We start from the raw sequence: 23829 nt of genomic DNA, 5'->3' as shown, positions 1-23829 counted from the left end.
TGGACCACTATGTTGATATATTGCTCTCAGTGTTACACAAGTTGGTGTGCATGTTGTCACATGTGCATATGCTTGCAAGTATACATGTCCTCCTGCACGTGTTGGTGGACTCCCCGGGGCTGTGATGTCACACTTTTTTGGAGCCTGGTCCTCCACTGGCTTGTGTTCCCACTCCATATCTCCCCACTGCTCACAGCTGAACACAGCACATTATGGACGGCTCCCTGTGGCTCATGTCTGCACCTTTCCTCATCTCACAATGCTCTGACTGGATAGAGGGATAGAATGTTGCTGGAACAGGATGTATTGGTCATACGTATCCTGGATAAACCCCTGAGACCAGCGTGAGGGGTCTGACCGTAATGGACCCTTTCTGAGAGATAGTGATCCCTCCTAAGCCCTTTGTGCTTCTTTACATCAGTTTCTGATTTCCCCATATTAATCTCAACAGAGTTGATTCACTCTCCATCTGGTTGCAATAATGAAAAAGAAAGCATGCTTTTGGCTATACACTTAACACCACTGGGGATGAGAGAAAGAGACCTGACAGAGAGTCCTGAATACACAACAGCTAATGTTATAATGCAGCAACTACATAAATACACAAGTGTTGTTTAAATCTCATCTTGTTCCTCTTTGGTCTCCATTCAGGGCTAATTGTATTTGTAAGTCTGGTAACAGATTGTTGATTAATGGTTACGCAGACCTTCAGTGTGTTCACATGAACCCCAGAACATTTAGAAGGTGGAGGAAGGAGCTCAGGGCCTTTCAAGACTTTTTCTTTTTAATGATGTTTATTGGTGTGCATAACGAAATGACATAACCATCATACTGGGCATTCTGTTTAAACAAACATGTTTCTGGTAGGAATATTTCTAAGAGCCTATTCCTGTTATAGAATCGTTCCTAGATCCAGACAGAACCCTTCAGATTCCAGAAAGATGCAATAGTGAAATATTAGATTTTCAGTGTGGCAGACATGATAAATGACCACCATGAACTGCTTGATTTATTTTTTATGGTCATGGTTGGTCTTTGCTTCTGATGGAGAAAAAAAAAAGTTTCACTTTCATTAACAACTACAGCATCTCCAAATATCCAAACTTTGCCAAACTGCACAGGCAAAGCAAAGTCAGCTCATTGTGATCTGGCCCCATGGGACTTTTTGTACTCAAAAGTTTGAACTGACATTTGCGTTTACTTATCTGCATAGACTTGAACCTGCCGCCTTCTAGACCTCCACTACACCAGTGACTCCCACAAGAGCTTCTTAAGCATTTACGATTTTACTGTCATCAGGGTCAACATTATTCCCCTGACTGCAGTAGACTCTGGTCTCTGGTCTTGACTGGGTATGGTAGTTTCTTCAGGTCAGAAGAGCTGTGCTTGGTACTGTGTGGTGAGAGAGTGTTGTGTTGTGATGTGTGTGTCTGCGGTAGAACTGTGTTGAGTTCTCCGTGCTGAGTGAGTGTTGTGTTGGGAAGAGAGTGAGAGAAAAGGGGGATATTGTTTGATGGTGAGTTGGCCCCTATCAGACAGGGACAGAGATAATGTTCAAAGCTCTGCTATCAGCCAGGAGAGTTCAGGAAGAGAAAAACAGCCTGCAGAACTCCCAAGAACACACACACACACACACACACACACACACACACACAAAATCTCTCTATCGCTCTCTCATTCTCTCCGTCTCTCTTCCCCTCCAGCGTGACTTCAGACAGTTATACACCAACATGTCTTTACAGCACTCCAAACAATTTTTCTTTTTGATCAAATAAAAACAGTTCTGGTTAAATGAAAATGTTAAAAACTGTGATAATGGCAGCAAGTAAATAGACATCTGTTCTGTCAGGAGCAAGAGAGTGCGTACTGTCTGAAGCAGGAACAACGGTTCATCTCCACATCAGACTGATCCATGACCCCTTTCCCAGGTTGGTGTGAACAGACGACCACGGGAAGACAGGTTTAACGTGTTGTTTGAGCATAATGAACGAAGAGAACAAACACCAAAATTAGGCTCCATTGAGGGGTGAGAGAGCCAGATAAATGGAGAGTGGTCTCTCAGATCACACAAAGTCTCAGCCACATGCGGGTGTACTGAACACCAGAATTACACATTTCCCTGTGGCAGTATTCCCTGTCTGCAGTAGGCCTCTTGGCTTAAGTAGATATGTGTTCTAACGTGCCATGTGAAATTAACCCTTCAGAGGCCACAGACACTGATGAAATAAGGAAAAGTAAAACATACTGAGCAAGGTCTTCAAACTGCTCTCACTTCTCTATCAGTGTTGTGATTTTATAAGTTGTTGTATGGTCTAGTCTTAAGCCAATACAGAGATACTTGAAAACATTAGTATGTTTTGTAGCTTAATATCAAAATCCAATATCCTGTCACCCTTCAGAGAATGGGTTCTCTTTCTGAGTATAGCTTCTCTCAAGGTTGCATACATATACTATCTCAGGGAGTTTTTGAATTGAATTAATTGCCTTTGATGTGATTTTATATATAATATCTTAAATTATGATTTAAGTTTCAGCTTTAGAAAATCTGAAGAAATCTAAGAAATCAGACAGTTTTTAGTTGCTCCCTGGAAGTTAAGAAGAAACTGATAAGAAAAGCCGATCACTTGGCTGATGGATAAGTCATGCAAGGCCCCTGAGCAGTCAAGCCTTTAGAGCGATGTGCCTTCACACGTTTTCTTCTACTTGGATTTTAAAAATAAAAAAGGTTTATAAATCCAGCAATCAGAATAACAAAACAGAGTATGATAGCCTCTGATGGGTGAAATATAATAATAACCCATTTGATTAGATATGTTTTATATTATAGATTCATCAAGCTCCAGTGTGTGGATTGCTTATAGTGTTAAGTGATGATGTAACAGCAAAATGGATAATGCTGCCATGCATTTGTGATCTTTATGTTATACGTTTCACAGTTTTAAGTTAACTCCCTATACTGGTGACCATTAATGTATAGGTAAAGCCAGAATATTTCTTACTTGGGTGTTTTTTCCTTAGAGAACTCTTCCATGATATCTGATTCAAGGCTTATCCAAACATTAATAGTCTTCACTATCATTGTGATGAGATTATGTGCATCGAACTGAACAGGCTCCAACTTAAATCATAACATAATTATGTTACTTAGAATATTAAGCAAACCAAACAGATTCTCTTATCCTCTAGTAGAGGGTCTGAAAACTGGACTTGCTCACAAGATGTTAACCACTATAAATTCACTTTAAAAAGCTCCAGTGAGTGATGATAAACTTTACGTGTCTCTATTAGTTCTTATATGTGAGGAGATTTATCTGTAGCTGATGAGTTCTCTAGAGTAAAGCTTGGCCCCCAGAAGGCTCAAGTCTCACTCTACACTTTCTGGAAAGAAACATAAGTGAGTGATATGCCTCCATTTGCCTGACCATCATTAATGCTGTGTACAGTGGGAACTGTCATCAAATATGCTGCTAAAGTTCTGTTTGGATCAGAGATAACAATTGCTGCTAACTGAATGCAGAAAGTTAGAGGTCCAACAAAGTTTACATTCATTGACATCGTGTCAGCAGTTCCAGTAAAGCACGGCAATAATAGGGCAGAAAACATACCACTCCAGGCATTAGAACTGAAAATGTACTAACTTTCTCTGGAGATTAAAACAATTTTTTTAAAAATTAGATGGACACCAGTATGAATCATAAATATAAATTATTATTGCAGCTCTTGGGTAGCACATCACATCCAGCAAAGGCTGAATTCAAATATCAGCGATGGCTGATGGAGGAAAGTTTGAGAGAGCACAGCTGCACCTGCGCTCTCTCGAAGGGGAAGGATGGCTTGATCCTTCTGTCTGTCTACAGCAGTGGTGGCTAGTCCTGAGTGTCTGCCAGCCTACACACACAGAAAAGGCCAGTCAGGTGTTCTCTCCAAACACATTCAGTTGTGCTTCACTGTTGAAAAGATGCAGTGGCTAGTCTCACATAGTAGCCTTCACTAACCCCCACACCCGTTGGTGGGGTTATACGATAGGAGAGTTTCAGGGTGGGAGTTTTGGAACTGGCCATGTGGATTTGGAGGTTATGCTTTGGATCATTGGTCTGCTGAAAGATCTAGCCATCTTGGATGAAAAACAGCCTCACATCATCATAGCTCCACCACTGTACTTAGGACTGGGGATTAGCTGCTTTCCAGCCTGACCTTGGCCTTTTTTATACCAAACACACCTCAGGTGATTGATAGCAAATATCAGTGCTTCATCTTATCTCACCACAAAACCTGGTTCCAATAAGCGTTCCAGTGACCTTTAGTGAACCTGGTTTGTGGTTTGACAACATCAGAAATGTTTTTCTGGCAAGCTTTCCAAATAGTCTGTTGGAATGGAAGTGGTTTCTGATTTTGACTTGGTGAATCTAGAATGCGGTGAACTTCAGCAATTATCCGAATGTTTTCTTGCATCGTCTTCTAGACAGGTTATTTAAAAAAATTAATTGTTGCACATGTGGATGAGATGGATATTGTTAGGTGTGCAGCAAGGTTTTAGACCCATTACTTGATTTATGAGGGTCAGCAACATTTTGTCTCAGTTTATCTTTTGTGTATGCCTATGTAAGTTCCAAAAGACTCAGGTGAAAAAGTGTAAAATATACATATAATCTAAGTACTTGACTTTTTTATGGTACATATTTATTTTTAAGAGTGCAAATAAATGTGATATATTTTTCACCTTTTTAAAAAAAAGACAAAAAAAAGCTCACTAAAAGATTAGACTTCTTTCATGTTTTTAGGGAAGATCAAGGTGGTGGTCCACAAAAAAGAATGTCATAGCTTTTGTTATATGTCTAGCCATTACCAAGGTTGCCAGTAAATCGGGAAGGCACTCAGTTTATGAATGAATCATCTTTGAAATTCCCACTCCCCAAATTCAATTGCTAATTGTAATGCCAGAGTGGCAGAGATGTCATATTAGTAATATTCCTGAAATAAGTTATAATAGCTTGTCCACCAGGAAAAGCTGCATGTCCATCAGAGAGTTGAGCAAGGCTGTATCTCGGAGAAAGCAGCACTAAGCCCCTTCTGTTGCCTACCAGCAATGACAAGCAGCCTTATACTGGCTATGAGTATGAATCAGATGCTATGTCCGAAATAAACATCAGTTTCTCCTGGGATTCCCATCTATGCTATGACTAACCTTATACAGAACCTCAATTACTCTTTAAGTGGGCGGTGTAGTAGGGGAAGTGATGTTTAACTCATTAATGTAGAAATAGTTCACTTATGTGCAAGTATAAACCATATCCATGCATTTTGGCTCATATATAAACAGCTGTTACAGGATGCAGACACACTGACCTTATAAGGAAAGAGTGCTATAGATAGAAGGTCAAACATTTAGCCAATTAAATTGATACAGCCAAAATGGAGCATAGTTTCAGTTAGAGCGTTGTCTGAGAGAGCTTTATTTTTCATCACTTTGTGTAGTGTCCTCCAGATGGGGACACGGCATCCTGTCTATGCAGTTAAGTCTAATTATTGAAAAGGTCTAAAGTAGAATGAATTTTACACAGATCTTTTTGATTTTAGATCACTTTCCTTGAGATGACAATAGAAATGTGGGGGGAAACAAATTGTAATTTCAGAAATTTTAGGTGATGCACATCTCGGCCAGATTGACTTGCTAATAGCCCTTCAGCTGTGGAGGAAAGATAAATATCAGCATGCAGTATAAGGTATTAGATGTCTGTTAATTTATGAATTGTCAGTTATGCTTGATTATAAATTCAATAGTCTCTAAAAATGATAGCTTCTACATCATGTATACCTAGTACACACAGACACACACCTGCCCCATCTGTATGATCTAACTCTTGCGTTTTTTTCGAACAATCTTGCATCATTGCCAGTTTCTTGGTTTCTCAGTCTTTGGTGCTGCTCAGCCATTCCTGAAGCTTCCTGGTTGGAGAGAGTGAAGCCTCAAAATCATCTCTACACCAACCCCCCTTTCTCATAGATGCAAAGGAGATGGAGACAAAGAAAGATGGAGACAAAGGGAGAAAGAGAGAGAGGCAGACACAGAGAGAGAGAGAGAGAGAGAGAGAGAGAGAGAGAGATATCGAGCTTTTCCTGCTCTTTATCTATATCACTGTCCTTTTCTGTTTCTACAGTGAAAGAGAGAGAGAAGGCCGAGCTCTCGTGATCCTGTATGGATGGTTTTCTCCAGGCATATATGCCCGGCTAACGTGTTTGAGTGACAGGCATGCCGATACCGCCTGCAGCAAAAGAAAGAGAGATGGGGACAGAGAGAAGCAGACAGAGGGCTCTAATGAGATCAGCCTCAGGGTGAAATTAGATTGGAGTCTGCAGGTAAGAAATACTAGGAATACTCACTGAGGGTACCTTAATGAAACAGGACAGAAACAGCATGAAAGTCACCCAGCGGGGCGAGCAGGAATACATGTGAATCGCGGGCAGTGCACGTGAAAGGGATTCCATAAGGAAAGCAGGAAAAGGCATGTGAGAACATGAGGAGAAGCTGGAGGGGAATGTATTCTCCCGCCTCCAATTAAATAGCATTTTCCCCACCTGAGTACCCGTTCCCCTGACATACTTGTTTTAAATGCTATCATGCAACCTAATCTGACATTTTAGACTGTTCAAAATGTATAATCTGTATCACAGTGTCCCTAACAGAAGTATATGTAGAATTTTTCACATGGTAATATACTTTATATACTTTATATACCCTTTATTCTATCCGTGAGAATGTGTCTATTTTGCCCTCAGATATATATTCATATTCAGTATATTTTATACTTCTATTATCTCTATTTTAAAATATCTCCATTTTATTTTATCTTATTTTAGCTAAGTAGGCAATTCCATATGTTTGCTCCTGTCTCTATATCTGTAATTTGTCCAATGTGTCTGATTTAGCAATTGGGTTGTATAATACTATAGACTTTACTATAGCCACCATTACACTGGCATTGAGTGGCTTACTCCTCTTTTGAATTGCAAGTGGTATTCAGTCCTTTTAGTTGCAGGTGGCCCTGAAGGCTGAGTCAGAAGATACATCAGTTTTATTTGCTGCTAGCTAAGAGCTATGTGCTTTTGTTTATTACCTGTTTGGTGTCACTCACTACTGCATAAACAGAGATATAACATTGTTCATTTAAGCATATCTTATTGTTTGAATAAACTAAATCCAGGTCCAGCGTCCAAGTCCACGGTGCAATTAGACGACATACCATATATAGAGTAAGAGAGTTTTTATTCTTCTCAGGATCCTCCTGGAATTCAGTAGTAAAAGTGTGTGTGTGTGTGTGTGCGTGCGTGCGTGCGTACGTGCGCGCGCGCACGCGTGCAGTTGAGCTGTTCAGATGGAAAAACGAGAAATTAACAAAAGGAGGAGAGAGCTTGGCTTTACACTGATCACAACTCCCCTAATGTATGCTGCACTATCCCTGTAGTGTGGAGTTGCACAATAATGCAGAAAGGCACTACCAAAGGCCAACACTCATTTCTCTTTCCCCTCTGTCTCTCTCTTAACTCATGATCACTTTTTATTGCTGATATTCAGTGTCTATCATTTTTCAGAATGACACACCTACAGTTCTAAGCAGCCAAGAAGACCATTAGTAGCCTAGATACATGACAAAATTCCATTTGTGTGTGGGCATGTATATATGTGTGTGTGTGTGTGTGTGTGTGTGTGTGTGTGTGTGTGTGTGTGTGTGTGTGTGTGTGTGTGTGTGTGTGTGTGTATGTATGTATGTATGTATGTGTATAATGATATGTTGCATTAACACACTAAATGAATGCAGTATGACCTCATTCAACTCATTCAAGCTGTGACATCTTCACAATAATAATAGTGAAACTGCTCGATAAAAAAATTAAGCATCCTGCATGTGCTAACAAAGACCAACTTTCAGGAGCCACTGGTAGGAAAAAGACCAACAGCAGCAGCAGGCAGAAACGTTATAGTCCACCAGAACCCGGTAGAGACACTGTATACCACCAGCACTGGGCAGAGATGTCTTAGACCACCAGCACCACAATAGATTATTAGGCATAATCAAATACTAAAGTGTGTAAAATAGGGATATATATAATGTATAAAAGTGGACTCTGGCACATTTAGCTATGGCAGCACAGCTAAAATGATAAAGTTAAAAGGTTACACAACCGAGAGCTCCCTGGAACATCAACACTCTCAGTCAGTTAACTTTGAGTAACTAGATAAGTAAGGTTAAGATAAGTTATATCAGTTCAATCTGGAAGTGATAAATGCATGGACTAGCTTTTCTGCGTCATGTAATGATAGTATATATTTAATCTTTGCAATGTTCCTGAGGTGGAAAAAGGCTGTTCTGAAAATATTATTTACATGAACTACAGACAAGAGACTGGGATCCATAGTTTCAGGATCTTTAACCATTAAACATTTTGTGATCGAGAGACCATCAAGGTTTATTACATAATCGGAGAGTTTACTCCTGTCTGCGTGTGAGCCTAATAGAAGCACTTCTGTTTTGTGAGGATTAAGAGAGAAAGTTTCTCAACAGCCATTGTCTGATGTCCTTTACACATTCATCAGTAATATTAAGATGATATTTGTCCTCTGGCTTGGCATCTAAATGAATAGCTTCAATGTAGCAATAGAAACTAGAGCAGTGTTTATGAATAATTTCACCCAGATGTAACGTATATAAACAGACAAAGCAGGGAGCTTAGACCAGATCATTGTGGGACACCAAAACTAACCTTGGTTTATGATGAAAAGTGATCATTTATGTTCACAAACTGATAATGATCATCTAAGTAAGATCTAAACCAGGAAAGACTATTCCCTTAATGCCATCAATATTTTTAAGGCTGTCTAGAAAAATATTGTGATCTATAGTATCAAATGCTGCATTGAGATCAAGCAATATAAATAGACAGAAACCTGGTTAGAAGCCAGCAACAGGTCATTAACAACTTTAATCAGTGCTTCCTCAGTACTATAATTAGGTCTAGAGTTTGAGTGAAACACTATTAATCTGGTTCTAATGCAGATATGATCTTAGCTGCTGAGCTACAGCTATTTCAAGGAAACTGTAGGAATAGGAACAAAGATCACTGGCTTCAGAGGTGTCTTAGAAGTGTCTTGAAAAGCTGATTAAAGAAGAGTCATTAAAGAAAACTCATAGTTTGTTAGATCCATTTCAGTTTGCATATAAACCCAAGTAAGGGATGGAGGATGCAACTGTCATTCTGCTCAACATGGCGCTTAAGAATCTATACTGTGTGCACACGTATTAGGCCAATTGTATTTTTGAGGATTCATTTTATTATTGATCAACTACAGTGTTAATAAACCTCAAACCTGAATATTTAAGTAAAAGTGAAGTTTTGGCTTTCTTAGGAGAATATCGGTGTTTGCATAATTGTTATGCAACTAAATGAAAATGTTCCCATCTCACTTGTTTATTTGCATGTGTTAAAGTGAGAATAATAAACAAACAACTCAAATTACAAATAATTTCTGACAATAAAAAAAAAAAAAAAATCAGTGAATAACATAGCCACCTTTCTTCTCAATAAGCCTTCCATTCATGGAGTCTGTCAGCTTCTTAATCTGTTTATGATTAACTTTTTGCGCAGCAACAACCGTAGCCTCCCAGACACTGTTCAGAGAGCAGTACTGTTTTCTTTCACCGTAAATCTCCCATTTAAGAAGGGCCCACAATTTCTTAATAGGGTTTAGGTCAGGTGAGAAAGGGGGCCATGTCATTATTCTTTCATCTTTAAGGTCTTTACTGGCTAGCCATGCAGTGGAGTATGTCGAAGCATGCGATGGAGTATTGTCCTGTATAAAAATCATGGTCTTCTCGAAAGATGAATGCAGACTTTTTCCCTGTACCACTGAAGAAAGTATCTTCTAAAAACTGGCAGTAGGTTTAGGGGTTGGGCACTCCAGGTAGGTTACAGTTCTGGAATATGACAGCACTGGAGGATAATGGGTTCCTGGTTGCTTCACGTTTGATTCTTCTCAAATCTTTGGCAGTTAATTTGCGTCTTTTTTTTTTCTCAACACATTTCTTGCAATCCTGTTAACTATTTGCAACAAAACATTTGATGGTTCTGTGATCACACCCCAATATCTTAGCAAAGTCTTTCAAATGGATTGCTGAATCCATCTGAAAGACCTTTAACAATTTTTGACTTTTGAGAGCCAGTTAAATCTCTTTTTTGGCAAATTTTGCATTAAGAAAAGAAGCTGCCTAATATTTATACACACCTTGATATAGGGTGTCCATCTCCTTAGGCCACACCCTCCCTCATTCCACAAATACACATCACCTGATATGCTTAAATCCAATAAGCATTCAAGTTTGTATGGTTTGGAGTTGGAAAATATGCACAAAAATGATATGTTCAAAAATACTCTTGCCTAATAATTGTGCACACAGTGTAGATATTCCAAGAACTAGTGTGAGGTTGCTTTTTTTATTTTCATTAGCGTTTAACACAATCCAACCATATGTTTTAGTAAAGAAACTCATTGATAATTTTAGATTGGATTATTGCAGTGTAGGATGAAACTTTTTACCAGTCACAACACAAGAGTACACGAAGGGTAAAGGTATTTTTCAGAACTAAGGTCGCACTTGTTTACCGCAAGGTACTCTCTCCTTTATGGTAAATACTCTGTACGGATGTCTGTCGAAGTACTTTTGTAAATAGATATATAGTGAAATTTACTGAAGATACTGTCGTCGTAAGTCTCCTGGAAAGGATGGAAAAGGTCATGGTCCTATAGTGGAAGATTTTATCCAATGGTGTGATGAGGCTTTTTTACACATCAGTGTAGCCAAACTAAATACATGCATTGATTTTAGACAAAAATACATTGGAGAAAAACGTTATCAAATAAATGGAGGTTGAGTGGGTAAATGAATATAGGTATCAAGGTACAATAATTAACCATAAATTTGAACCTTGATTCTTTGCGTAAAGAGGCCCTATACCCTGTTTTGTCTGAGGAAGCTTAGGTTCTTTAACATTGATAAAACCTTAATGGAAATGTTTTACCAGTCTTTTATAGAGCTTGTTTTGTGTTTTTCAGTGGTGTGTTGCTTTTATAGCTTGAATGTGAAACATAAAAAGAGCCTAAAAAGCATTATCAATCATGCTAGCAAGATTATTGGAGTCCAGGTGATAATTGGAGAAGTTTAGCTGAGGCCTGTAACAGAACAGCTGTGTATTCTCTTGGACTGCCAGCATGCTCTACATTTTCATTTTCCTCTTTTTCCATCTGGCACTTGCTATAGGGCATTCCCTTAATGGTGATAAATATGCCATCGGTTATTAGACTACCGAATAGATAATGCTGTTGTATGCATGCTGTCTTATGCTGTTGTTCATCTATGATGTTTTTGTTATACTGTTGGTTTATATTGTTGCTGAAGGTATTTCTTTTTTCTTTTTTTACATTTACAGAATTTAGCAAATGCTTTTATCTAGAGCGACTTACAAAAGTGCTGTCATGTATTCATAGAGCACATCCTATAGTCTCGATGAATAGTCTCGATGCTTGACTTCCATGAGACTTGAAGGTATAGATATTTCAAGCCGAGCCGTACTTGAGGTTCGAAGTATTCAAAGTACGGATCGGGCTTTGACCATTGACATCATGTTTGGAGGGACTGATCCATTTTTGGCTTTGTAGGCTTGCGTCAAGGTTTTAAATCTGATGCATACAGCTACTGGAAGCTAATAAAGGAAATGTAGCAGTGGAGTGACGTGTGAACTTCGGATGATTGAAGACCAGTTGTGCTGCTGCATTCTGGACAAATTGTAGAGGTCTGATGGCCCTTACAGGAAGACCAGCAAGTTGCAGTAGTCTAGCTTTGAGATCAGAAGACTGCACAAGCACCTGGGTAGCTTCCTGCGAGAGAAAGGGTCGAATCCATCGCATGTTACAAAGGAGAAATCTGCAAGAGCGGCTTGCGTTTGAAATATGACTTGAGAATGACAACTGGTTGTCCAAAGGTATACCCAAGCTACGGCCAACTTCAGATGGTGATACCAGGGAGTTCTCGAAGGAAACTGAGAGGTCATGGTAAGGGTTGGAAGTACCTGGGATGTACAAAAGCTCTGTTTTACTGGGGTTGAGCTTCAAGTGGTGGGCTGTCAAACATGATCAATCAAGCATGCTGAGATACGTCTGGAGACCTGCGTGTCAGAGGGTGGAAAAGAAAGAAATAATTGAGTGTCATGAGCACAGCAGTGGTAGGAGAAACCATGAGAAGATATTACATCACCAAGAGAATGAGTACAAGAAGAGAAGAGGGCCTAATACCGAGCCCTATGAAACACATGGAGAAAGTCTACATCTTTTGGATGTGAATCCTCTCCATGTGACACGATAGGAACGTCCCTCCAGATAGGACTGAAACCATTTTTAAAACTACACTGCAAATGAATTATCCGGATGTGGAATTCAGTAATAAATGAAATATGCTATCCTCATCCTAGGGGGCGAGTACAGAATGGCAATGTTTAAACAAACAAACAAGCAAACAAACAGTATCCAAGTCAGTCTGACGGCCATGGCTGCCACTATCATGCTAAAATAGCACAAGCTTTCTAATGTTGCTGTGACCCGTGTTTGCAGCAGATTCCCATATAAAATACAAGGTGTCCTCCTGCAGTCAACAAGCAGATTCTCCACACAGTTTCATTCATTAAAGCCCTTAAGACATTTCCTCCTTCCTGACTGTTCAGGCATTAGCCGAAACATCCTGTGTGATGTGTGAAAATAAAAGGTGTTTTAGGGATGAGGTCCGTGAGTGCAAACATGTCTAGTGATATTTTAAACAGAATGGTAAGTAAGACCTGAAAGATGTGCATGTTCCATGACCTTCCAGGCTTCTGGCAGCCAGAAGATGCTGTTCTCTACATTCACTTCCTACATGCTGAGGGGCCTTCAAAGAACTTTAAACATATTCTCACAAATGACTGCCATCGTTTAAATTAAGGTGGAACATGATACAGCAGGTAAAAGAAATGCTGCACTCTTAGGATTCACCTGTATTTTCTTTTTCCCATGTGATGTGCAGGTGGCCCTGAGAGGGGTCAGCAGATCCCCCCCACCACACACACACACACACACACACACACACACACACACACTTGCCTGTGATGTTACAGGTGGGTGCACATCCTCATCTGTGAACTGATGTGTGTGTGCGTGGGTAGACACACACACACACACACACACACACACACACACACACACACACACACACACACACACACACACACACACACACACACACACACACAGTCGGTCACGGGTGGAAAGCGTAGCTAATTAGAATGCAGACAAGAATGTGAATTCCGGACATCCCAGAACACTCAACACTTTTCCACACTGTGCTTCCGAAAGAGCTCTGCTGGAACTTTGCTTCAGACACACACTCCGTCAGCCCACAGAGCTCGACACCGACCACACACCCATCTCCAAACTGACAACACAAACCCAACCTCTGATTGGCTTAAAGTTGCAAGTGGGAAGCTGAAGTGAGGAGTGACAAATTGACCTTGATCGTTATTGTAATTTTCCCTTCAACTTAGGAGGATGTCACAAAACAAAACAAAAAGCAGACAAAGACTGGACGGGTGGCGACCCTGAAACCCTCCTCACCAGAGATGGACTAACATGCTACATTTACCGCATTATATTTACTTAACTAACTTTTTGAACTAAAATTCTGATTTTATAACCGTGACATTGCCTGACAACATCACCATACACATAGACAGCAGCTGCCATTGCTGTTATTTGGGCTATATTCACATGTAAAATTATGACTCAGAGAAAGTTAGAAGCAATATAATGTTTTTTATCGTTTCTCTCACACAGCACACCATGTCTGGGTAACAAACCACACAATAAGGATGTTTTGTTTTCAGTCAGGGTGGGATAGTGAGTAATAAGACAATAATAACTGTCAAAATGATCAAATGAAATTGTTTAAATTAAAACCAAGGAGGAGTAAACCATACAGAATAGCGATTGGTCTTTGGACACATTATTTACATACAAGATCATTCATTTATATGGAATTCTTCTTCTTCTTATTATCTTCTGGCTTATTAATAATCTTTTTGCTTATTATTATTAATAATAATAATTGCAATTTATATAGTGATAAAAAACATAGGAAGGGAAAAGTGTACAGTAAAAAGAAGTAGAGAGTTGATTTATAAAGGAAGAGAGAGTAGGGCAGTCACACATCGATCATGGGAGGGAGTTCCAAAACACTGACAGACCTGCCATCAACTGATGAATGTCTTGTACTTAGGTCTGCAAGAGGTCCAGTGCCAGAAAATGTGAGAAAGTAAGAATAAGGAGCTCAATGAGGTGTGAAGGGCCAAGACCATGAAGGGTTTTGTAAGCAGAAGATGTTTATGCTTTTTGATAAGAAAGGATATTGGTAACCAGTGAAGCTGATGAAGGATGAAGGTGATATGTGGTGAGTGATTGATAAAAATGACACTGGAAGGGAGTTTTGAATAAATAGCTGTCTGAGCAATTTGGTAGGAAGACCATTGAAATGAGTTACAGTATGGAAAAAACTATGGTACAATATGGAAAAGCTTTTTAGCATCAACACTGCTAAGTCGAGGAAAGAGGCGTGCAGTATTTCACAAATGAAAAAATGTAGTCTTACTGAGACTAAATATGATGCTTGAATGTAAGTGAAGAGTTAAAATTGAAGTCAAGGTTTTTAATTACTAGCCTTGGTTTAATTGGAACACCGTCTACATTCACAGTGAGACTGAAGAATTGGGAAAATGTGTATTTTAGGGCCAACTAACAATACTATTATTATTCAATGCTTTAAATTGGTGAGTCATGTACATAGTAACAGATGAGACTGTCAGACAGAAAACAAAACACAAGTCATAGATCTGAATATCATCTGCATAACAATGAACCTTTCTTTTAAATGATCTGACCCAGAGGTGAAATGTAAAAATTAAAAAGAATTGGTTCAAGGACGGAACCATGGGGTACTCCCTGAATGTGCTACAGTAAGGAAATGCTCATAAAATGAACTGCATCTATCCTGAAAAATCCAGAAAAGCCTGACACCCCTAACAGGAGAGCTATGTGTAGATGACGAGAAAAGAAAAGGTAGATTCTATGCTAAAAATGTAACAAGTTACTTTACAGAGAAAATAACTATCTATCTGGTGTATTTGTATTGCGTCATTCTGTGCGTCCTTTCTCACGTGTTTTCATTACAAATCATCGCTTGGAGGTCACACACACTTGTCGGACGTTGAAACAATTTATATTATGTTATCCCCTGTCGCTGGTAAGGCATGTAGTGTGCAAATCACGATTCCCGATTACAAGATGGCGAGTTGTGTTGTATGAACAGTATACACATTGAAAGTTGTGCAGTGTGTCCGTAGCTTAAGCAAAAGACCCAAGTCGAGTCGTGAGTATTTCAAAATACACCATCTCTAACTAGAACAAGGCTCCAGAGCAATGAGTTGGACAGAAAGTCTTGGAGAAAACTCCAGGGCCATGTGCCAATCAAGGCTTAAATGAGTGATGATTCATTTCTGAGTGACTCTTCTGTACTCTTTTCCATTGCAACTACCAGCACCTAACAGTCGGTGGTGAAATAAACAACGTCACCTCCTTTCTTAGACACGGGTAGGTTCCACAGAAGATCTGGCTCTGTTGAAATAGCCTCCATAGTAGTATGCAAATGCAAACCAAGGTTCGCCATCGTTGTATGACGGGTTGCCGTACACCAAGAAGATAACTCTGGTTGTTATCTGGGTATCTTTTGCGCACTGGAAAAATGTATTTTGGTCGTGTACTGAATACCACGTGCAGTTTTTTGGGACCAAGTTAACATTGTGTTCACTCCCCTAGTCAATACAGTCCACGTATTGAATTAAAGCTGCAAAAACCGCCTGCTTTGAAATCAGTGCTGTCATGAGAACAAACATTTGTATATCTCTGCCCATCCAGCCTACAGAAGTGTATCCCTGCACACTAGCAATACAGTTCTCTGGTGTATTTCAGCTGATGTATTTTCAAAGTTCTTTTTGAACGAGGCACAAAACGGGTAAGTTTATCTTACTTTTTATGCTTCAAGTACTATTATGTCTGTTTCTATAATTTTTCTGTAATCTATAGTTTTTAAGTGACAAGACAATTCAATTTAGCATATTTTTCATACATTTTATATAATTGACAGTTATTTTTAAATTTTTATTTATTTATTTTTGGAGGGAAGCAACATCAGCTTCCGACCAGCCAGTGGGCAGATCTCATACATCAAGGTTAGTGGCTGTGAAGTCAGTGGGTTTGTGCATACATTTTGATTTAATTTATTTACTTTAGCATCTTTAGAAGAATAACTTTATTATTGATCCCTTTGGGGAAACTCTCTCTCTCTGCATTTAACCAATGTGTAGCAAATATATACACACACATACACATTAAGACAGCTCACACTAGGGGCAGTGAGCAGCTACCTCCTGTGGTGCCCAGGCAGTAACTGGGTGTTAGGTGCCTTGCTGAAGGGCACTTCAGCCATGGCTACTGCTGTTTCAGGGGATTGAACCACCAGCTTTTCACTTCCAAGCCCATATCCTCTCACCTTTTGGCCACAGCAGCTCTTACGGGTATTTGTTGTACAGTTGTAGCCCTTCTTGTGCATGCTTGGAGTGGAGGCCACATTTATATACTTCTATTAGCCTTACTTGAACATAAAACCGTAAACAAATCAAATGGTCTACGTTTTTGTATACATTTTGGGTACTGTCTCAGATGATGCTTAATCAGACAAGCATGCATGATGTGTGTGCTACACAGTAGAGAGGAAACGCTCTGAAGACCTCTGCCAGGGGAAATATAGTGCATACTTCATGCTTGTTGTGCAAGCAGATGTGCTGCTTTTTTTTTGCAGTCCTCTATTCAAAGGGCTCACACACTGTCTGTGAGACCGCAGCAGGGACTGCCCTATCACCGAATACATCGGCTGGAGATAGGCATCGGGGCCTTAACGTCCCTGATCCCAGAGCGCCATGCATGTAAATAAAAGAAAAGGAAAGAAGGAGCAGGATTCTAATGATCACATTTATCTGTCTCCGCTAGACATTTAGCACAATGCCTCAGAATTCAGGGGCGGGTATTTTGTCCAAATAACAAGAGACAGCATTGCAGTGGCATGTTTTCTCATGATGAAACATGATAGCATTCTGAATGAGGCTGAGAAAGCTTCAGTTTTATTCACAGAGAGCAAGAGAACTAGAGACGGTATGAGAAAGGGGGAGGGGTTCAAGGGAGTGGCCATGTAATAAAACATACTGAATGTTTAACTAAGAGGGGGTCATTCTGTACCTGCGTGTAGCTTATATAAAAATGTCATTAATTTAAACCTTTGTTGTATAAATCCTCCTTAAGAGCAGCAGTCTGCATGATAATCACTTTTCAGTTAGACACACACACACAATACTATCTATGGAACATCAGGGATAAGTTTAATGGCCAAGCTAATATGGACACTCTGCAATCCTGTCTGTTTGTCCTGCACTCTGTAGCCTCTCATCTCTTTCCCACGAGCCCCTGCAGCATCTGTGATAGCTCGGAAAAGTCAAAGTCACAGCTCAAATAGGTCAAACAGTCGCAGAGTCACAGCTCAAATAGGTCAAACAAGTCGCAGAATCACAGCTCAAATAGGTCAAACAAGTCGCAGAGTCACAGCTCAAATAGGTCAAACAAGTCGCAGTGTCACAGCTCAAATAGGTCAAACAAGTCGCAGTGTCACAGCTCAAATAGGTCAAACAAGTCGCAGAGTCACAGCTCAAATAGGTCAAACAAGTCGCAGAGTCACAGCTCAAATAGGTCAAACAAGTCGCAGAATCACAGCTCAAATAGGTCAAACAAGTCGCAGAGTCACAGCTCAAATAGGTCAAACAAGTCGCAGAGTCACAGCTCAAATAGGTCAAACAAGTCGCAGAGTCACAGCTCAAATAGGTCAAACAAGTCTCTGTGAATTATACCCTGTAATGGGGTTACGATGCCGAAAAGACACCTGTCGTTTGTTGTAGTCCTCTAAAAATTCTTTTGAGTAGCCATTACTACATCCTTAAAGGAGTTGCCATAATCCCAGGAAAATATTATGGCGCAACACTCTTTAACTGCTTTGGTTTTCTGCTCCTGAATGCTTGGAATGCCTAGGTGTTAATTTTGAAATGTGAAGCTTTCTCTCATTTAAACCTTAATTTCATATTCAGTGTCTCTTTCCTTAGACCCATGTATATCCTGCCCTTCCTAAATCATAGGTAAACCACAGGACAGGAAGGTTAATCAATGAAATGTTATATAAAGGAACTGATACAATTGATACCAAGCTGCCCTGTAGGCTGGTGTAGGAGTTCATGGTATCTCTATGGTCTCTTGTCATATGGGTATGCCATTTTGAGCATAGTGAACATTTTGAGGTGGTACACTAAAGGTTGTACAGCACAGAGGAGTTGCAGGGCAGGCATGATAATACAAAGGCAAAGACACTATATTATAGTATATAATAAATTGCAGTCTGTTTAATTCCTTGATTGATCTCTGAATCAGATTATATTCACATGAGATCTGTCAAGGAATCATTAATTAGCCTCAAATTCCAATTTCATTACATCATTACCAATAAATCGAGGGTGTGGGCTGCTTAAACATAAATGTTAAATATTAGCTGATTTATTAATTATTAGCTGAATTATTATTTTCCTGTCTTTGAATCAATTCAGTCAAACTTTGCAGAATTAATGTTATGGGCAGAATGTGCATTTTCAGCAAATGGGTGCAAATAGCCTAGATACAGGCTACAAAAATGACATAATGCCTACGCTAACCAAATACACAGTGTAAATGTAACTTCAGGAAAAAAAACTACAGTAAATGTCAGAGCAATCATGCAATGAAAACTGTTGCTACTTGGTGCAAAAAAGCAACAACAGTCTGGGTATATGAATGTCTACGTGTTTCTTTGTTCAACCAGAAATGTATTTAATGCAAGAAAAGAAGTAGCTGGACATGTTTAATATATCTGACATATTCTGATTGACTTGAAAATGTGCTGCATGATTCTTTTCTGTTTAGCCTAAGCATAGTGGTGCAATCTTTTGAAGCAGCACAACTGTTTTTACTTTTATCAAATGAAAGTAAAAAATACAAAGAGAAACTGTCAAACATAAAACAATAATTGATAGTGTTACAGATACTGCCTTCTGGAGCCTTCTCTGCATAGTTGGCCATGGGTGCATGGCATCCGCTGGACCTCTTTTATCGAGGGTTAACACATTTCTAAAACGGTAATTTACCCAAAAAGGAATGTGACTTACCAAACCAAACACATACAAATTCACCAGCTAAATACATTTACCACAAGTAAATTCTCAGCCTGTCGGAAACACCATCAGCTGCGGAGGCCCAGTGGGGGCCAGTCATTTTCGCAGGGTGTCCACGGTCTCCCATGGCCACCCCTTGGCCTTTCCCCTCCCCTCTGACCTGCGCTGTCACATTGGTTTCTGTGCACTCGACTGCAGGTTCATGTAGCGAGGATCAATCCATGTCTCCTGACTCCATGGGCTAATTTTATTCTTACAAATGTAACCTCGTACTGAACAAAGATCGGTTACCCCAGAGAGAATGGAATGCATTCAATTTATTATTTACAAATTTTATTTAAATTTACAATCCCATTTGACATTGGAATTAAGACTAAACTTAATCTGTGCCTGTAACAACACCAAAAAAAGATTGATAAGAAGATTGAACTAAGATCCAGTGCTGAGTGAAGAAATTCAACAGATTAGTGTTCAGTTACACCCATCATTACATGTTTAATGGGGGGGTAGAGTTCCAACCCATGTGAGCTAATGTCACCCTGGAGAGGGGTGAGCTGTGGTGTGAGCTGGTATGATGATGATGATGATGATGATGATTGGGTGAAGCACATCTGAGAAATGGGTGGGGCTGACAGACAGCAGCTAGCATGCCTTTGCGCCCCTGGCTCCCACACTGAGATGGTCACATCTGGTGAGGCCAGCTGTTGGGGCAAAGATGGGGATCGGAGGGGTCTCTGGGTACTGGGAGCAGAGGGACCGCTTTGACTCTCTGACTCAGCACATGTCTGTAACCTAAGAGGATGTTCTTTTCTCTCTCTCTTTTCTACTCATTTAAATTCAGTCTTTTGCCTTAATCTGGCACTTAAATCATGGATTGTCTTTCCTGTTTGCAGGCTTTGAGCAATTCAATCCAAATGAAAAATAAAAATAGTTTTTTGCTCAAAAAAAGCTCTTCCATTTCTTAATCCTCCAAAGTGAAATAAGGAAATGGGCTACCAGAAAAGTGATCTGAAAATAGCTGTTTAGGTGCCAGAAAGCTACAGGACCCAAACCGATAAATGCAGCAATACAACAATTACTGCTGACTCCAAAAATAGAGGGAAGTGCATGTGATGAAATTTGGAATTTTGCTAATCTTTTAAACAAAGGAAAACAGATTACCATCAGTGCATAACAAGGTCAACATTCTTCATTTGACCTACTCCCTAGCTGTAGACATGTTACGCAGTTCTATTTTCCAAAAGACATCCAAAAATGTGTCATGGTGTGTCACGCAACCACCTCACAGGCTTTAATATCCAAATGAAACATGGCGCTCCATCAGCAGGGTCCTTGACTGGGGGCAGCGTGGAAGCTGGATGGAATCTGGGACGAGTAAAAAGACTCATTTTGACATTTCACTGTAAGCTGGAACGAACAAAGGCGCAATGTTTGTTTTAATGTCAGGTCAGCAATAGGAAGGAGGTGATGGGGACGTGCTCAGCGGCCCCCATGGGCTGATGGTATCACCCCACCAGAGTGAACAGCAGGGCCCTGCTGAGAGTGAGGTTGAGGCTCCCGAGTGGGAGTGACCCCGCTGGGCCAGGAGAGGATATCGTCCAGATCCTACAAAGACCTCCATTATCAACTACACAATGGAGAGAATGTAGAGATCGATAGAAAACCAGTGTTGGTTAAATACGGGAAATATGCTAAACCTAGAAAAGGGACTCTCTTTGTGATGAGTACTGGCACACAATAACTCGTATGGCTTTTAGTCATTTCTGACAATTAATTGTCATTTCAGAACTAAGGGGAGAATCTAGAGCTACTCATTAAAAAAACAACAGCAACAAATGAACAAAGAAATGCTCACGTCTTAAAGGGCTGATCAGCCGTCATTCTTGAAAACATCAAAGCCCATGCAAATGCACAGACAAAGCCTTCAGCGCATGGATACGGCCTGGCCGGGTGGCCAGACTCATGCACTCTTTGGATTTTAACGCAGTGCTGAGTGCTGATTGGTTCTCGGTGCTCTTGCCATGTGAACTCATCACTTCCGCAATTGAATTTGTAATGAGTTACTTGTAACTCAACAATTGCACAATGATGTGGTATTGAAATGAAGGGAGAGGGCTAAGAAGCTGTCCAAGCCCTCAGGTCAGTCCCCATAGTGGACATGCCGTTTGCTTTGTATGTCTGCTGGGAGGATGCTCTGAAGAGGACCCCAGCATGCCGGTGTGCCGTGTGAAACTGCTGAAAGGCCTTGGGAGTCGGGTGGAAAGCCTAAAGCCAATAGCGAGTCTTCTTCAAGCCGAAGCTCCTCCCACCCACCCCCTCACCCACATCCAAGCTGAAAAGCGTTTTCCTCATCAGCTCAAATACAACCCGGTTTGAGCAAATGGCCACATGAATGATTACATTCATCACCCACAAAGCGCATTCATGTCCGGTGAGTGACGTGATGTGGGGTGGCCACAGGGAGCCAGCGATGTAAGATCTGGCCCCGGGAAAGTGTTCACCCCCGCCTCCAGAGCCTAGGCTCCGCCCCCCCCATGACTGCTGACGGCTGCACAGAATGGGGTGTACGTGCAGACCGGCAGCATCTCCAATGGAGCCCCCCGCTTCGCTCTCCTGTCTCCTCGCTTCTCTTTTTCATTGGACCGTGAGTTTGCATCCTTCAGCCTCTCTTTCTCTATCCCCCACCCTCTTTGTGGAGCAAGAGTCTGCATCCTTCATTCTTTGTCTCCGTTTCCCTCCGTTTTTTTCTCTCTGTCTGTGCTAGCGTTGCTTCATAATAACCATCGGACTCTTTTGTTTGCTCTCTCTGTGTCTTTCACATGCAGGCATGCACACACACACACACACACACACGCACGCAAGCATGCACACCACAATTTTCCCTTCACTTCTACTGCTTCTGTCATAGTGAGAGAGGGATTGAGACAGAGAGGGAGAGGGTCGAGCACACATTAATGGTAATTGTATGCTGGATGCATGGCTGCCTGTATAATAGGACTCTGGCCACTTTTCTACCTATTCAGCTGTGTTTGACAACATTCATGTGTTATTATTTACAAATCACAAGATGCTGAAAATCTAAATTAGTATTGTGCAATTATGTATGCAAAAAGCTTGCTTGTTGAATAATAATACCTCTGTAAAATTTCCCTAATGAAACCTGCACCGTTAACTGGTAAATCATTCCACCGAGAGTATAATACAGTCATTTGTAGTTATCAGGCGCTCATGTTTTACACTAAGCAGCATTTAGAAATTACCCTAAAAGTGTTCTGTCCTGCCACATCGTTTCCCCTGGGAAACCAAGTAAACCTAGGGGGAAGTAGTGATTGTACAGCCTCTTCCATGGCTTTCCCTATGCTGCCCTCTGTTCCTGGGCTAGTCACAGACAAGCCACAGTGGGTGCTTTTTTCTTTATCTCGGGAGACAGACAGAGAATGTCAAAATAAAAATAAAAAATGTATTTATATATATAGTTATTTATATAGCGCTTTTTACAACAGCTGTTGTCACAAAGCAGCTTTACAAACGTCCAAGTCCAAGCCCCCAGTGAGCAAGCCAAGGGCAACAGTGGCAATGAAAAACCCCCTAGAACATGAAGAAGAAACCAAGGAACCAAGACTCAAAGGGGGGTCGGTGGGGGGCCGTCGGGCCGACAACGGTTACCACAATAATAACAATTTTAAGAGAAAATAAATAATAAAATTAAAAAAATAAGCATTTAATGTCTAGTCCAATTTTCTAGAGGTCCTAGCCTTGTTTCAATGGTGTGCATGTGTCCGAAACCCATCCTGCAAGAGAACCTCCATTAAGGGCAATGGAGAAGTTAGCTGGGGTGGAGGTGTGGTGGGCTACAGCAGGGGACGTCAGGGGCTGCTGGGAGTAGCCATGGCAGCTGAGACGGGTTGAGGCTCAGTAACACAATCAGGGGTTGGTAGAAAGAGAAACTAGAACATTTACAGGAAAGTTATTCCATAGTGCGGGTGCTTTATAGGAAAAGGCTCTGTCCCCTGCTGTAGATTTTCTTATACTGGGTACTAGTAAAGAGCCTGCACTTTTTGATCTAAGCAAATGCGGTGGATCATAAAACACTAAAAGTTCTCTAAGGTACTGTGGGGCAAGACCATTCAGTGCTTTGTAGGTTATTAGAAGTATTTTGTAAGCAATACAGAATTTTACTGGGAGTCAATGTAAAGTAGCTAAGATAGGAGGGATGTGATCAAATTTTCTAGATCTAGTAAGAAGTCTGGCTGCTGCATTTTGAGCTAGCTGGAGCTTGTTTAGGCACTTAATGGTACAGCCAGATAGTAAGGCATTACAGTAGTCCAATCTTGAAGTGATAAATGCAAGGACTAGCTTTTCTGCATCATGTGAGGAGAGCATGTTTCTAATCTTTCCTAAAAG

General features: G+C 40.5%; 1 long non-coding RNA gene across 2 annotated transcripts in view; it reads left to right on the top strand.

Moving 5' to 3' along the window:
• The first annotated feature begins 111 nt into the window (after nucleotides 1-111).
• Nucleotides 112-23829, top strand: part of LOC145659923 (uncharacterized) — a 50042-nt gene continuing 26324 nt past the window's right edge. For both annotated transcript variants that reach the window (XR_014126095.1, XR_014126094.1), the window contains exon 1: nucleotides 112-22069. This is a non-coding gene — a long non-coding RNA (uncharacterized LOC145659923). The remainder of the gene's footprint in view (nucleotides 22070-23829) is intronic.

The sequence above is a fragment of the Electrophorus electricus genome, chromosome 11 (assembly GCF_041902795.1).
Source record: "Electrophorus electricus isolate QZ-2024a chromosome 11, ASM4190279v1, whole genome shotgun sequence".
NCBI classification, from domain to species: domain Eukaryota; kingdom Metazoa; phylum Chordata; class Actinopteri; order Gymnotiformes; family Gymnotidae; genus Electrophorus; species Electrophorus electricus.
This window is presented reverse-complemented; position numbering and strand designations above follow the sequence as displayed.